Source organism: Canis aureus, chromosome 20 (genome assembly GCF_053574225.1).
Source record: "Canis aureus isolate CA01 chromosome 20, VMU_Caureus_v.1.0, whole genome shotgun sequence".
Lineage (NCBI taxonomy): Eukaryota > Metazoa > Chordata > Mammalia > Carnivora > Canidae > Canis > Canis aureus.
Genome location: NC_135630.1, coordinates 32,867,687 through 32,884,072, shown reverse-complemented (window position 1 = coordinate 32,884,072; position 16,386 = coordinate 32,867,687). Strand labels below are relative to the sequence as shown.

Here is a 16,386-nt window from a genome sequence, read left to right as displayed (position 1 = left end):
TGAGGCCTGTCTACTAGAGTTAAAGACAAGGTGTCCTCACCATGGTGCGCATTCAGTAGAGTAAAGGTCAAGCTGTTCTGGTACATGTGGTAAATGCTGAAACAGGCCTCTCTGAGGAAATGGTCTAGAAAGGTTTTCTGTCAGCCAAACTTGGTGGTGGTTCATGTTCTTTATCAGCAAAGAGCAACACACTGACCTCTTCCACCTATGGGCAAGACACAGTCTCTGTTGGCCAATTTATCAGCCCAGTAGCTAGCTATGTTCATTTGTTGTTGTGTGCAAAGCTCGGTCGCAGCATCTGCCATTAAAGACACCAAAATGTGTCATGACTGAGTAATTAATCGTTAACAGTCCTATTTACTTTTCTCTGTGAGGATTTAATTGAATATAGTTTCCTTTTTTTCCCCCTAAGCAGTTGAAGTTTCTATATCGTAAATGTTCATGTTAAAAACAAATGATCTCAAGGAAGGCTGCATTTCCCTTCAAAACAGCAGGGGAAACGGTAGGAATTCTTAAGAGTAATGGGAAACACACACACATTAAGATGGGCATTATATACTATTATTATTATTATTATTATTATTATTATTATTTATGTGGGATAAGTTGTTAAATAATGTTTTTATACTTTTCAGATTATAAAAGTAACACATGTTCAATTCAGAAAGTTTATAAATTACAAAAAAAAATTAGAAAATACAAAAAACCTGTAATGGAATTCCAGAGGGCTAATGCCTGAACATTTTAATTCTGTGGCATTTATTTTGCTATGTTTTGAAATCCTCTCTCATTCTCTCTCTCTCTCTTTTTCTTTCTCTCTCTCTCTCTCTCTCTATATATATGTATATATACACACACACACACACACATACACATAAATATATATAGTTAGCCTTGGAATATATACTTGTACATGTAGCACAGAGATGGTAACTACATATGCATATGCATATACATTCATATACATGAGAATTCATAGAATTCTACATATTTAAAATTCAGTATCCTGATTTTTTTATATTTTGTATTACGATCTTTTCCCTTGACATTAAATGGTCCTCAAAACTATGCTTTTAAAATGTTTTTAATTTATCATTATGCAAACTCACAAATTTGAGACCTTGAGGCTGAAAATTCTGCATCCATAGGAGAGTTTGTTATGTCCTTCCCATTCCATTCCCCCAAATCTCTCTTTTTTCTAATCTCTTCATTGCCCACCCCCCATCCCTGGTCTAAAAGAATGACTGTACCTGCCAGCATGTGCTCCGATGAACTTCAGTCCCCTAAAACACAACAAATGGTCATTAACTGAGAGATAATACCCCTGGCTTCACACCTCATTATTGAGAGACATGAATTAATTTGTGTGGCTGAATTAAGGGGAAGGAAATGCCACTTACTGAGCTTAATGATGAAATAACTCAAAGTAGAAAGCTTAGAGCTCTGAAGAGGCCTTCCTCTCAGGGGTTTTGTGGCCGCCAAGCCAGGCAACACTCGTACCTAGGAGACAGACGACAATCTAATTTCTTCAGGAAAGCTGCTGTCTTCTCTATCAGCATTGGATAAGAAAATAGAGGCTCTGAAGTCAGATAGCTTTGAATTCAGATTTTGCCCCTTCTGCTTGAAACGTGCATCTATACATGTTATTTCTTCCTTTTTTGTGTCATTTTCCTCTTATGAAAAAAAAAAAAAGAAAGAAAGAAAGAAAGAAAGAAAGAAAGAAAGAAGAAAGAAAGAAAGAAAGAAAGAAAGAAAGAAAGAAGAAAGAAAGAAAGAAAGAAAGAAAGAAAGAAAGAAAGAAAGAAAGAAAGAAAAAGAAAGAAAATGTGGCAAAACTTGTATTTATTTTGGAGTTTGGGGCGGGGAATAGAAACTTAGGGGTGAATAGTGATTGGCACGTGGGAGTTATCAGTGTTCATTCTGTGTGTGTACACCTGCCCAGACATACTGCTCTTAGAACCTGACAGCAAGGAGATACTTAGGGTACGTTCAATAATGCCTCTGCAGTGGTGTATTAAAAACTCTTCCTACTTATTTATCAACTATCAGACCTTTTTTAAGATTTTAATTACTTTTTCATGAGAGACACTGAGAGATAGAGAGGCACAGACACAGGCAGAGGGAGAAGCAGGCTCCATGCAGGAAGCCCGACGTGGGACTTGGTCTCGGAACTCCGGCATCATGCCCTGAGCCAAAGGCAGATACTCAACCGCTGAGCCACCCAGGAGTCCCGACCTCATCCATATTCTTGATATTATCATGCAGTTGCTGAGACTGCACACTGGACTATCACTCTTTTTTTTTTAAGATTTTATTTATTTATTCATGAAAGACAGACAGTGAAGCAGAGACATAGGCAGAGAGAGAAGCGGGCTCTGCGCAGGGAACCTGATGTGGGACTCGATCCCAGGACCCCAGGATCATGACCTGGAGTCAAAGGCAGATGCTCAACCACTGAACCACTCAGTTGCCCTGGACTATTACTCTAAAGTAGAGTCTGATCACAAAATTTAGGAGTCAAATGGTGTTTTCTCCCATACTGAAATATCCTACAGGTATCCTGACATCTTATTTAATGTTATAGTTTTGGTATTCCTTGTATACCACCATGTAGCTTGTGTTCCACTAAGACTGCTGAGTCTACTTTGGTCTCAGTCCCTCCAAGGCAATATTTATTCTCCATCTTAGATTTGAAATGCTTTTGTTGTTGTGATGGTAGTGGTGGTAGTTGTTTTTGTTTGTTTTAACTCCTGAGATCAAGGCAAAGTTTTAAGGTACCTATATTTTTACATTTTAGGTTCTTGGAAGTTTGCTCCTTATCATAAGATTGATATAATTTAGAAATAGATCTCTGAAGCAGTTAGTTTGAATAAGGAGGAAAAAAGTATTTTAGGGCTTTCCCAAGAAAACCCGTGTCAAAATTAGTTTCTCACCCATCCCAATGCCCTCTCGCACTTACTTGTGCTCCTGGCCTGGCACACATATGCATCTGTACTCACTGTAGCTTTAATCAGATATTAGGGTGATATACATCACAAGGTCAATTTGACTTAAGGGAATGTGCACATTCTTTATTTCTTTTTCTTTTCTTAATCACAAAACAATGACGTTAGCGTGTTTCTTAGAGTGATTACATTATTGTCAGAGACTGCATTCTACAAAATCAGGAGTGATCAAAATTCAAGATGAAGATGCGTCCTTTTAATTATATGAAATGTCAGTCTGCAAGTCACATGGAGGGGAAGGGGGAGTTTTACTTCAATTCACTCAAAGACAGATGCACTTCCAACTTCCAACTATTAAAATCCAAACCCTGTGGCTCTAGCAGAATTAATAGGATTTTGATGCATTTCTGATAGGTTTGACTTTTAGATTTCAATGGTTGGCCCCATGCCTGTGCTTGACGCTGCTCATCTGCTCATTTCTGCTCCCCTAGGACAAGGCTATTTCAGAGTACACATTTTATATTTCCATCAAAACCAGTGAGAGTGTCTTTGAAAAATAAACCTGTGGTATTTTTTTTCTACCAATGTGATTTGGATGATTCCACGGTAAATAAAAGAGATGAAAAGACATGATTTGAGAAACATTAAGATTATAAATAAAGGGGGAAAATGTTTGGCTTCTGGTATCTTTTCCAACAATTAATTTCATGAAAGAGTATTCTGATAGTTTACAAACAATGCATGAAAATGCACAATGGTCTTTGACAGGACTTCAAAAAGCCTGCAGAGCTGAGATGATTTCCATCACAGAAAATCAATTTCCTGTAAATGGTGAAGAAGCAAAGATTTTAGGCCAACATCAGATAGGATTCTCGAGAGTCTATTTTCTGCTTGTTTTCTGGAAGCACTCAACGGAAATTTGAAATAGATATATTGTACCATCATTTAATTTCTTTTTTCTTTCCATCATATTCAGTGATATCAAAGTTCATGTTTTATGTGTATTTTTAGACCTAGTTTTCTTCCATAAAGAATGTACTACAGTTAAATACATATTGGGTGTTTCCTGTTTATAATCTAAACATAAGTTCTAGTGAGAGATGGAGAAAAGATAAATGTGCAGTAATAAGTCCCAATTACCACCCCCTTCCAATCTGCTGGTTGTCAGGAACTCAAAGCCTAAATCTATACAAATTGAAAATAAAATGAGAGATTTAGAAAATCTTACCCAAATAAGGTTAAAATTGCATTTAGGAGCACCTGAGTGGCTCAGTTGGTTAAGTGTCTGACTTTGGCTCAGGTCATGATCTCAGGGTCCTGGGATGGTGCCCCAGTCAGGCTCCTTGCTCAGTGTGGCATCTGCTTCTCCCTCTCCATCTGCCCTTCCTCCCACTTGTGCTCTCTCTCTCCCTCTCAAATAAATAAATAAAATATTTTTAAAAATTGTATATAAATTCCAGATGAGTTTTATTATCACTCATTATAACTAATCCCGATAGCTAATAGAAATCATTTTTAAAATTACAAAACTGATGGTCATATGTTACATAAAAACGTATGGATAAGAAGTGTTTCCATTTTCTGGGCTATGGATTTCAGGAAATGAAAATTTCCCCCTTGTTAATTCCAGTGTTGCTGTGTAAGTAACAGGAAATGCCCTCCTCTGCCATCTCATTTCCTCTTATTGTTCATTTTCAATGGGCCCCCTCAGCCACATTTTTGTGCCACCCTCTCCCTTCAGATGTATCGAGCCGGGTAAAAGCCAGCAGCTTCCACTGGAAAAGAGCTGGGTCAGAGATAGGCAAGAGCATGATGAATTTCCCTTCTGTAAGAAAAAGTGAAGGGTAATTGTGGAGAAGCTAGAAGTTTTCATCAAGCAAAGTCCTGACATTTAGATGGATACCTTAAAGAAAACAAAACAGATCTTTTAAAAACATTTTCATAAAATTTTATATTTGATTTCACTTTAATATTAATTTTGTATTTCTATTACTTATATTTTTAATGTAACTATATTTTTCTATAAAGCCCTTGATGTTTCTTTGAATAGTCATAGCAATTAGTACAGTATCTTGCTTTGGGAGCCCAATTAAAAACTTGTTAAATGAATGAAGATAAAGAGTATAAGAATTTCTGTGCTCCAAAAAGTGATTTTATTATATTTCTGAGTCAAAATTTATAGTATGCAGGAATTCCTTCCTTTGTACATAATCAAGGTGTGGCCATATAAAATAAAATTTAGCATATTGAGCATCATGAAGATATTCTAGGAATATGTGCTACCTATACACAAATAAACCTATATCCAGGAGTTCCTTTTTCTTTCATTCCTTTGTTGATTTTTGAGCTAGCTACCGTCTATATCTCTCAATACGTTTTCATTCTAGAAGCATTTGAACCCTTTATCCCACAAATGGTTCGATGTGATCAAGTTACTTCGTTTTATGTGTTCTATTCTTTTTTTATGTAATGAAAGTCACATATCTGCTGTCTGTATCACAAGTTTGTGGTAGGGAGCAAGTAAGATTATCAATGCATTCAGAAATGTAGAGAGTGCCTTATACTTATATGATGGTATTATTTATAAAATAGTGATAATAGTATTAGTTAAATGGTAGACCTATATTAACAAAGAGATTAGGATTCTCTCTTTCACACCTTCCATCTTAATCAAATCAGTAGCTGTTTTGGCTGTAAGTTTTGAAGTTGGCTATGGGACAGGAGGGTATGTTTCAATTCTAAAAAGAAAGTCAATAATCAAACAGCCTAGTACAGTTTTGATTTGGCTGTAGTTACCTATAATCTAGGTAAAGTAGATTCAAGATTACATTTTTCTAAGTATGATTTCTTCCCTAAAGAATCAGATTTAGGAACACACTTTTGGTCATTACATTTTCTCTCACTCTTTGAGTGTGATATTTTGAAAAGTCAAAATGTGTTTGTTCCTTATCTGCCAACATAGTATTTATTTATAGGAGCACTGTTTATCTGCAGTGGAAATCGCCCTCACATTCTCCTCAAAGGAAATATAAGGAGATAATATCTCAAACACAGTTATGTATTCTTTGTTAAATGTAGTGGTTGATGACATTATAAACAGTATCCCATTTAGTTCTCAAAGCGTTTTTCACAGGGAAGATTACCCCAATTTTACTGATGAAGAAACTGAGGCTCAGCAAGAGGAAGTAAGTTCCTGAAGCTAAAAAAGCTGTCAGGAAACTCCAGTTGGACCCCAGGTTTCTTTGACTGCCAATGCCACACATCTTTACTTCTCTTTTCTCTGGGAAGCTTAAAGCTTGTATCACTCAAATCAAGCATGTTGACTTTGGCACAATAAAGTTCTGGAACCTATTTCATCACTGACAAATCCAGGAAAGAATCCTTCTGTCTCATCCCTGTAGTTCTTTAACCAACCATATGTTTTTGTCTGGTTTGCCAGTTGTTTGAAATCATGTCTACCAAAACTCTCTAATGTGTTTGCACTAACCAAGAATCTGCCATTGCAGCACTACCTTCACATTCTTGCCTTCAAATCATTCTTTGTCTCTAAGGTACTAACTTTTCTCTGCCCTCTTCTGTCTGTGCCTTGAGTCCCAACAAACAGACTCAGCTGTGCTGTCTTTTCTCTTTCTGTCAGAAGCTTTCTGCCATTTGTTCCCTACTAGCAAAATTATTTCGCTTTTGCACTTCCAAATTCTCTACGCTTAAATTTTGCCTTCCTTACCATGAAACCTCTGCATATTGGATGCAGAAATTTTGCTATCCATTCTCATAAGTAGCAAAAGAGTATCAAATCAATCACTTAGTATGGAAGATGTTTCACATTTTGCTTATTAATTTTTGTGGCTTGTGCTGGCCTTTCAATATTTGGCTTAGACAGGGGTGCCTGGGTGGTTCAGTGGCTTAAGCGTCTGCCTTCAGCCTAGGTCATGATCCCAGGGTCCTAGGATAGAGCCCTGCATTGGGCTCCCTGCTCAGCCGGGAGTCTGCTTCTCCCTTTCTTCCTGCCCCACTTGTACTTGCTCTCTCTAGAGCTCTCTCCCCCATAAATTAAATACAACCTTTAAAAAAATATTTGGCTTAGACATCACTTCCACCAAAAATTCCATATGATATATGACCCATATAATCAGTCTGATTTAGACTTTTCTTCTCTACAGTCATTTATTTCTGTATCCCTACCACTGGATATAGTGATTGACGTTTTATAAACAGGCATTAATGAAATAAATAAGTGAACATTTGAATGAATGAATGAACTATATGTTCATAAATGAGAGAGTTAAAATTCTCTATTTCTCTGATCCAATTTATAATGTCACCTCCTAAAAATTGTATTGTCTGCTAATTATTTTATGGTAACCTTGAAACCCTTGAAAGATTTTCCCTCTTCACTATTTTCAATAAATAGTAAAAATGTCCATTTTTCTTTGAAATATGTTCAAGTCTTCTGAAAAGTTGAAAATGAAATGTACATTCAATGTGTTGTAATCCAGTAGAATCAATTGATATTGAATTTGTGTCACTGTGCTTCTTCTGGGTTGAATAGCTTCCTTTCAGAAACCATCATCCATTGCATTAATCAATCTAATCAAATAGTAAATCACAGTCAATCCTTTCTCACAAATGTAGAAAACATAGTTAATGTATTTCACTGCAACCCGCACATGGTCTATTTCTAATGTTTTTTTTAAAGAAAGGTTATAATGAGGCTGACTTAATTTATTCATACATTCATTCAAAACAATTTTTTGGTGTAACATACAAGTACAGGAACTTTTCAAAGGCTGAGGGTAAAGAGATGAAAGATAATATCCACCCCCTCAGATGTTCACTATCAAGGTAGAGAGGCAGATAAGTATATAATTACAACAAATTATGTTACTGGGTTTAAGATGGATAGGTACCTAGGACTTTATGACAAAGAGCAGAAGGAAAAGCCACACAGATCAGGGAATTTGAAGGATTCCAAAGGAAGTTATATTTTTGTTAAAGATGAGAAGATGCTGGTAGGTTATGAAAGTGGAGGAGGTTGAGGAAGCATTTGAAGAAGAGAGAGCAAGCGGTTTGTGTGAAGACAAATAGACAACAATGACAAATGTGTTCGGAATGGAAAATATATCGGACTGCTGAGAGGAACATTGAAATTGCATATCTGAGAGAAGAAGGGAAGGCAATAAAGCTAGAAATAATATGCAGGAACTCCTTCAAAAGGACCATCTATGCCCTTCCCAGCATTTTAGAGGGGAGGGTAGGAGAGTTATACAGAGGAGCAGTGTGATTCAGAAGAACGCTTGGATACAGCGCTCTGGTGGAGAGTTGTCAGATAAAATACGATTAAATTTCAGATAAATAATGAATAACTTTTTAGCATAAACACATTCCAAGTATTGTGAGGGACATACACTAAAAAGTTTTTCATTGCTGACCTGAAATTCAACTTTAACTGGGTACTCTATATTTTTACATGTTCAATCTGAACTAAAAAACAAGGTGAGGAGAACCTGGGTGGCTCAGTGGTTGAGCATCTGCCTTTGGCTCAGGTTGTGATCCCAGGGTTCTGGGATCGAATACCACATCAAGCTCCCCACTGGAATCTGCTTCTCCCTCTGCCTGTGTCTCTGCCTCTTTTTCTGTATCTCTCATGAATAAATAAAATCTAAAAAAAAAAAAAAAAAAAAAAAGGAAAGGGAAAAAAGAAACAAGGCGGGAAGGACAATTTGGGGAATAGGTAATTAAAAATCTCAAATTACCCTCTGAGCCACAGTGGCAATGAGGATGGAGTGTGCTAACTTTCAGAATGTGGACCACCTAGTGACGGTTACTGAGACTCAGAGAGGTACAGCTTGAGGAAAAAGTTGTCCTTAGATCTTTAAACCTTATTTGGAAGTCAGTGGAATTTTTGGAAAGAGTAACATTACTGGCCAAGGTTGACACATTATCCACTGGGGGGAGGGTGGCATGTATGTATGTCTGCCCTGAAGACTGAGGTGACATAGATGTTCTGGTAAGAAAACCTAGGATACAAAATACAAAGACCCAATGTGCTTATCTTGGTCTCAGGGAAATATTCTCAAAATGTGCCATATTGATGTTTATATGATGCTTTGAAGTTTTCAAAATCTCTCACATCCATCATCTCACATCTACACCCAATGGTCTCACAGTCAGGGGTCAGTTATTATTAACCCAAATTGGCAGATAAGGAAATGTGCACATGTAAAAGGACTCTACCTTAGCTTTCCTTTGCTGTTCAAATTCCAGTTGAAATGCCACATTTTCTATGAAAACTGTCATTGTTTGCAGTTTACTCTCCCTGCCACATACAATGTCAGCATTACTTTTTTTTAAGATTTTATGTTTTAAAATTAATCTCTACACCCAGCATAGGGCAGAAACTTACAGCCCTGAAATCAAGAGTCACATGATCTACAGACTGAGGCAGACAGGCACCCCAATGTCAGGATTATTACATCCAACATAATGCTGCTCTCCGTGACCTTATTTGATCTCACCTTATGCATTCATATTGCCAGCCACTAGACCGTAAGCTGCCAAAAGGCAAGGGAAATGCTTGCATGTATTGGAAACTTATATAGTCACTTAGTGAGTTTGGGGCATTTAAAAGGCTCTTAGTAAATGTTTCATTATCAGACTAGCATTGGCACAGCCAGAAATAAAAGTTCCTTGATTCTCAGCCTTCTTTTCTGGCTTATCCTCATACCCTTTTTTGTTCCATCATGTGCAGAACCAGGCAGAGATATGTTTGTGAGCAAACACAGAAACTTTAGGCCAAAGTACTATTCAGAGGATATTTCATTTGCCCCCCAGACGTAATGCAGGATTGGTCTCAACTGCACTAAAGGGACAGCGTCTATATAAATTGCATGATGGTTCAGGTTAGCAGAGTGACAGAATGAGAAGTCTACACCTGTTGCACACTTACCCTCTTCAGGTGGCTTGCTCCAATTCTTGGCTCCTTTCCACAAACATTAGAGGTGTGACTTCAATCCTTCTCAGTCACAACTCAGATTCTAGAAGTTCTGAGCTGAGAAACAGATTGTGAGCAAGGTTCCTCTGTATGCCAAAGGGACCATGCAATGACTAGTTGACCCAGCTTTAACTAAAGGGCAGTTGCTCTACATTTGTGACTCTATTCAAGTATTTGTTTTATTTATTTGTTAGCATAAGAGTATATGTATGCACATCTATAAATAAAATATGTGCAAAGTACATTTACTATATATTATATAGAAAGTCATTTTCATTCTAAAGTGTAAATCAGAAATCCCTAGAAGCCTTGTTAAAACAAACTTTCTGAATCTCAGGGCTTCTGATTCAGTTAGTCTGGTGGGGTCTGAGAATCTGTAGGTGTAACAAGTTCCCAGGTGATACTGATTATACTGATCCAGGACCACACTTTGAGATTGATGGGTATAGAATATATAGTCTTATATTTTTTGTGGATGTGTCTTGTACACATTGGTTTACATATGCATGCATCTCTTTCGTAGTTGTGTATTATGATTAGAGACAAATTAGTATACATATGCTTATCTAAGTACTTAAATATACACACATATGTAAATATATATAAATAATATACATATTCATAAAGTTGTTTATATGTGAATGTAAATGTATATAAATGCATATGCAAATGTATAAGCCCAAATATATAATGATATGTATTTATATACATGCACACATACATTTTATACACAAAAATATGATCAAAAATATGTTTGTAGGTGATGCTTACACTGTGCATGTGTATGTTATCAATGTGTCTTCCCCTTTTACACAAAAACTTTAGTCAGTCAAACATACAACTCAATCTCTTATGTTAAACTTATCATGAAAAGCATTGGTTAAATGTTCCAACCTGAAGCAGAGATATCTTCATACTGGTCTTGTTAAACTTTATTAGTTAGATGATCTCAATTTCTCTGGAGTCTCTTCTACATTTCCCATATTTCACATGTGCAACTACCGAATTAAACAAGTTCCATGTTCTTTTAGAACCACGAAGACTGGTCCTCCTGTGAAGTCAAATTTCAATTTTTTTGCCTTCCCCTTAAAAGATAGTGCAGTTTTTCTGGCATTTAACTTGCAAAATTAATGAAAATGTAATACAAACTCAATGTGCTGTGTGCTCCTGGGTCATATCTCCCCCTTGCTGCTGACAGGGTCTGTTTTGTTTTCAAAGGCAAACATTGTCTCTAGAGGAGGAGGAAAGGAGAACCATGAATTTGGGACCTGATGCTTAGGAAGACAGAGGTAGAAGTGAAAGAAACAAAGGTTACCTGGTTTATCAGGTTTCATGGGACACTCAGGATAGTAATAGCTTATTTTTCTCGCTTGTCTCCACTCCTATCCTCTCTGCTCCAAAGTTCTTCCAATTCATTTTTTTAAAGATTTTATTTATTTATTTATTTATTTATTTATTTATTTATTTATTTATTCCTGAGAGGCACACAGAGACAGAGAGAGGCAAAGACACAGGCAGAGGGAAAAGCAGGTTCCATGCAGGGAGTGTGAGGTGGGACTCGATCCCAGGTCTCCAGGGTCACACCCCAGGATGAAGACGGCGCTAAACCGCTGAGCCACCGGGGCTGCCCAAGTTCTTCCCATTCAATGGAAGAGAAGAAGGAATAACTTAGAAGAAGAAAAGAAAATGCAGAGGGAAAAGATTTCTCATGTTTTATGAATGTGATCATGGTCTGCTTATATCTCATGACACTATATTGTAGTAAATATTGTCCTTGGTGTAGAACTATTTGAGCTGAGCTTCAGAGTCTTTTAGTAACATGCTCAAGGACTCTCAACTTATAAGTGGGAGCCAGAATTTGAACGAAGATCTGTCTGATTTCAAAGCATAGAGCCAGAACTTTTGATTAAGGCTTTCCTAAAACAATATGCAAGAGAAGCCTGGATAATAATTCAACATCCCTAGGAATTTATCAAAGTACACATTTCCCCAAGGGATTAAAAGGAATAGCAGGAGACCTAGTGGAATTGTGCATTTTGAAGTAGGAAAATAAACCTGTGATATGCAGGATAGGAGGGCAGGTTTATGCGGTGGGCTGTCAGCAACACGGTTTGCCAAATACAGTGTGGTGAGTTGGTCAGTGGGGCTCTTCTTTGGTGTGAAGTATGAGCTTCATGTACTTTTGTGTCCCTAGCTTTTATTGGAGTGTCTGCCTGTGGTAAATTCACAACAAAAAAATCATTAAATTAATTGACAATTTGAGTTGGCCTTGCTTAAAGGTAGTCTTTCCTGACCTGTTCTCTTTTTTTTTTTTTTTTGACCTGTTCTCTTTTAACAAGGGATAAGATTTTATTTCATAAAATGAGATCATGTGAATGTAAATAATGCAGAAAGAGAAAACATCGACTCAGCATCTGAAAATATAATCAATGGAGAATCATCTTCTGAGATTATGGTTTATTAGAGAGATAAAGAAGGACACTGAATGTCCCATCAGAAGTTGGGAGAGTCATAAAAATGAAAGAATCTAGTGGTATTAGGTAAAATGTTCTGATCTCACTAATGTTTTGGGAAGGATCTGATATTTTGAGGAGACTTTAGACAAAAGAAAGGTGAAGGGAGGCTTTTGGAGCAGGGAAACCCCATGAACAAAGGCTTTCCTGACAGTATGTTTATCCTGGTACATTGCTTTTGGAGTCACCACTCAGGCAAAAAGGATATCTATCATTGACCATTGTAGAAACAAGAGATCCTGAAGGTAGAGAAAACACTGAATCAGCCACATCAGTGTTTCCAATGATGTTTGGGGAAGTTTGGAAATCAAACCATCTAACCAAACCCAGAGTAAATTCTCAAAATAAAATAATTATTTGAAGGATCTATTCTCACACATACGCAAAAAGGAAAGTAAAAAAGACAAGGAGAGACATAGAATTATTTCAACACCAACCAGAATTAAAGAGTGGCATCTGCCATGCTTTGGACTTTCTGCTGTCATGAAGAATAAGATGAATCATGGCCTGAGGGATTTTTACATCTGGATGGCTTAAAGTCTGGTCTAGAAGATTGAATTCAAGACCATGTGGAATAGGATTTCAGTATTTTGAAGATTAAGACTTTTATGGGTTCTTCATATGTTTTCTTCCATCAAGTAATCAAACTGAAATGAACCAAAATGTTTATGAAATGCATATTCTAATCATGCACATCCTCTGAATGATTAGGAAGTGTCATTTTACATTTTAATTCCTGTTGTTTATACAAAAAATAGTTGTTGAGCACTTGTGTCAGGTACTCTTTTAGATGCTGAAATACAGCAGTAAACAATGCAGAAATCTCTGACCTCGTGGAACTTATATTCTAGTGCAGGAAGATAAGCAAGATAAATCAGTAAAATATGTAATAGTCTGGATATTGTTGAAAACCTTCATAAAAGTCTTCTCCAGAGCCTTGTGGATCACGATGTCTCCAGGAGCCATTGTTAACCTTGAGAGAAGTAGAAACCATGCAGGCTGGAGTGGTTCTCATACATCTGCTCTGCAATTTCCTAGTCCCTGGGCCCTGGACAGATCATTGATACACCCCAATCCTCAATTACTGCAGCTCCAGTATCATGGCTATTATATTTACCTTGAAATGTATTGCGAATTTTATAGGAGATAATATATGTGAAAAAATGTGAATGTAACTAGTGATGAGGAGAGCCCTGAGTAATTGTCATTAACACACTTTTGTCAACATAAGTAATTCAGAATAACCAAGGAGAAAATTTCCTTTTGTTTTAGTTTATTGCTGTTGCTCTTGTTGTTTTGTCCTGTTTGTTTGTATTTACTGGGCTGGACAAAGGTCTATATCATAAGAATTGGCAAGACGTTTGCCATTAGATGGCTAATCAAGTTCAAAGCACCTTGTGAGGTCACAGGATTGTTACTCTCTCTATATAAGGGATAATGAGTTCATCTATAGGACAGAGGGTGAAGGTAAAGGAGGTTACCCTCTGCACATGCCCTATGAAAGTCAGTGCTGTAGAGTAGAACAGGTACCACTCCTCTACCTGGCTTCCATCTGCCTTTTGTGTCCTGTTGCACATATCTTTTAACCCCATCAAGGTTCTTTTGCATGTGGAAAATTAGAAAAAAGTATCAACTGGCCTATTTGTGGGACCTTAGAAAAGAGGCTTCCAAAGAGAAAAAAAAAAAAAAAGATACAAAGGCTTCATGCTTGAATTAAAAAGGACAACCTTCATATCTTTGGTTAGACCACTTCTCTTAAGTGCCCTTAAGGGTGAACTTCCTCCCTCTTTGTTCCATAATGTGCATGTTATTTAAAAAATTTATTGAAAAAAATTATTGCTTTGGTGATCTGAATAGGGATAGGATATGAGCCACCACTAAGCTAACAATTGGTAGCAATGATATTTATGAGCAAACTTCAAGAGTAGTTGGAGAAGAAGTCTAACAGTACCTGTTTCATGAGTTAAACACAACAGTGATAGTAACCAAGAAAATCTCCATTAATGAGGAGGAAGAGATTAGTGTAGTTTCAAATAACACACTTTCCCCATGTGTGAGCAGAGAACCCACTCACACCACACGGGTCCCATGGGACACTTACAGGATCAAGGACCCTGAATTTTAAAGTCGGATATATCCCATACTAGCAAATAACCACTTCTTAGTGTATCAATTTAATAAAAAAATGTGTGTAGTAAAAGAAAAAAATCTCAACTAATCTACTTGCACTCCTTGGCAATGCAATTCATTACAGGATATCCAATTCTTTGGAGCTGCCTCTTCTTCATGAAAACAGAAATGAAGGTGTAGCAACAGATGCCCATCTCATTAAGATCATATGATATCTAATAATTAATATCATTGTTAATAATATTATATATAAATATTACATATCTGTGTGTATATATGTATAAATATATGTAAATTCCATGTCTGTGAAGGCTTTGTTCTAAGCTTTTTCTCCAGCTTTCCTCATTTGTAGAGACTGTTGACTATGTGTTATTTCCCATAGCATCATGTTTTTTAAAGTTTCATTTATATATTGAGAGAGAGGGAGAGATAATGAAAACATGAGCAGGGGGAAGGGCAGATGGAGAGAATCCTCAAGCAGATTCCTCACTGAGCATGGAGCCCGAAGTCATATGGCTTGATCTCAGGATTCTGAGGTCATGACTTGAGCTGAAATCTTAAGTCTGATGCACACCAACTGAGCCACCCAGGCTCGCTCCATTCCCACCCTGCTGTGTCCAATAGGTCAGTTTTTTTAACTCTTCTCCTAATCTGGGATGATACTACTCATCAAGGTGTTTATTTTTCATCCTGCAAAAGTAGGTGCCTCTTCAACTATTGGATGACAATAGTACAAGCTTAACTTTTTGGGACATATTTTAATGGAACTCATAAAGTTGAATCCATACTTTTGCGTTTTGTGAATTATGTTTTATTGGTGTTTTTGGAGAAATGTTGGTATCTCTCGAGAGCAAACACTGAAATCTATCTGGGTTTTCTAACGGCTTGAAAAAGACTCTGAGTCTTTTATTCTATCCATTTACTTAGGTTAACAGATATGCATGACATAGACCTGGTCTTTTATATATATACATATATAAAGTTTTTTGGTGTGTGGAAAAAAAACCTCAAAGGGTGGGGATTTTATGAACTGCCTTTGTTGTGCATTTCAGTTTGTGCTTGTCCCTTTGGGTTTTTTAACTTCCATGTTTCCACATATACTTCTTTGATTTAAGAAGTTTAACTTGTGTTCTTTTTTCTCTTTCAAGCAAATTTATAAAAATGCTTCCAGTTCTTGAAAAAAAAAAAAAAAACTGTTTTTAAGTAGGTTCCACACCCAGCATGGAGCTCAATGCAGAACTTGAACTCACAGCCCTGAGATCAAGACCTGAGCTGAGATCAAGAGGTCAGACACTTAACTGACTGAGCCCCCGAGGGTCTCCCAGTTCTTAAAATTCTTGAAAATATTCTAGTTTATTTTCAGTTACAAAACTGTGGCATTAACATTAACTAGTGTATTAAGAAGGATAAAAATGTTTGTATCCCACATCAGTGATCCCAAAATCTTCTCTAACTTCCATCACCCACTTTCACTCCTCTCATGTCAGCTCAAGTCAGAAACTACACGGTCTAATGATTATTGATTATTGATAAATAAATGATTATTCTTCCATTTAGAATAATTGAGCTCACATTAAATTGACCTTTTAAGTTTAGTTGCTTTTCTAGGTTGAAAACACAAGACCACAGATTGATAGCCCAAATGTTCTGTTTTCCAAGAGAAATATAGTAAAAAGGAGGGAACTGTCACTAACATCACGTGGCTTGTTATACACAAAGCAAGGGATCATTGGTTTCCTCTCTCTGGCCTTAGTACCATTACTGGTTCTAAGACAATTTTTGGTCTTCAATTTTTTTTTTTTCAAAT

The 16,386-nt window shown here is 36.8% G+C and overlaps 1 protein-coding gene and 1 long non-coding RNA gene across 8 annotated transcripts in view; one reads left to right on the top strand and one right to left on the bottom strand.

Annotated features, from left to right (window-relative positions):
• CNTNAP5 (contactin associated protein family member 5) overlaps positions 1-16,386 on the top strand; it is a 796,713-nt gene that overhangs the window by 128,392 nt on the left and 651,935 nt on the right. The gene's annotated exons all lie outside the window — the stretch shown is intronic.
• The window catches only part of LOC144291655 (uncharacterized), a 41,912-nt gene that overhangs the window by 2,028 nt on the left and 23,498 nt on the right, over positions 1-16,386 (bottom strand). The window contains exons 2-4 of one of the 6 annotated variants that reach the window (XR_013359017.1): positions 1,401-1,500; positions 1,251-1,283; positions 41-298 (exon numbers count right to left, since the gene is read on the bottom strand). This is a non-coding gene — a long non-coding RNA (uncharacterized LOC144291655). The remainder of the gene's footprint in view (positions 1-40; positions 299-1,250; positions 1,284-1,400; positions 1,501-16,386) is intronic. The other 5 variants (XR_013359015.1, XR_013359019.1, XR_013359018.1 and 2 more) reach the window with 5 other exon arrangements.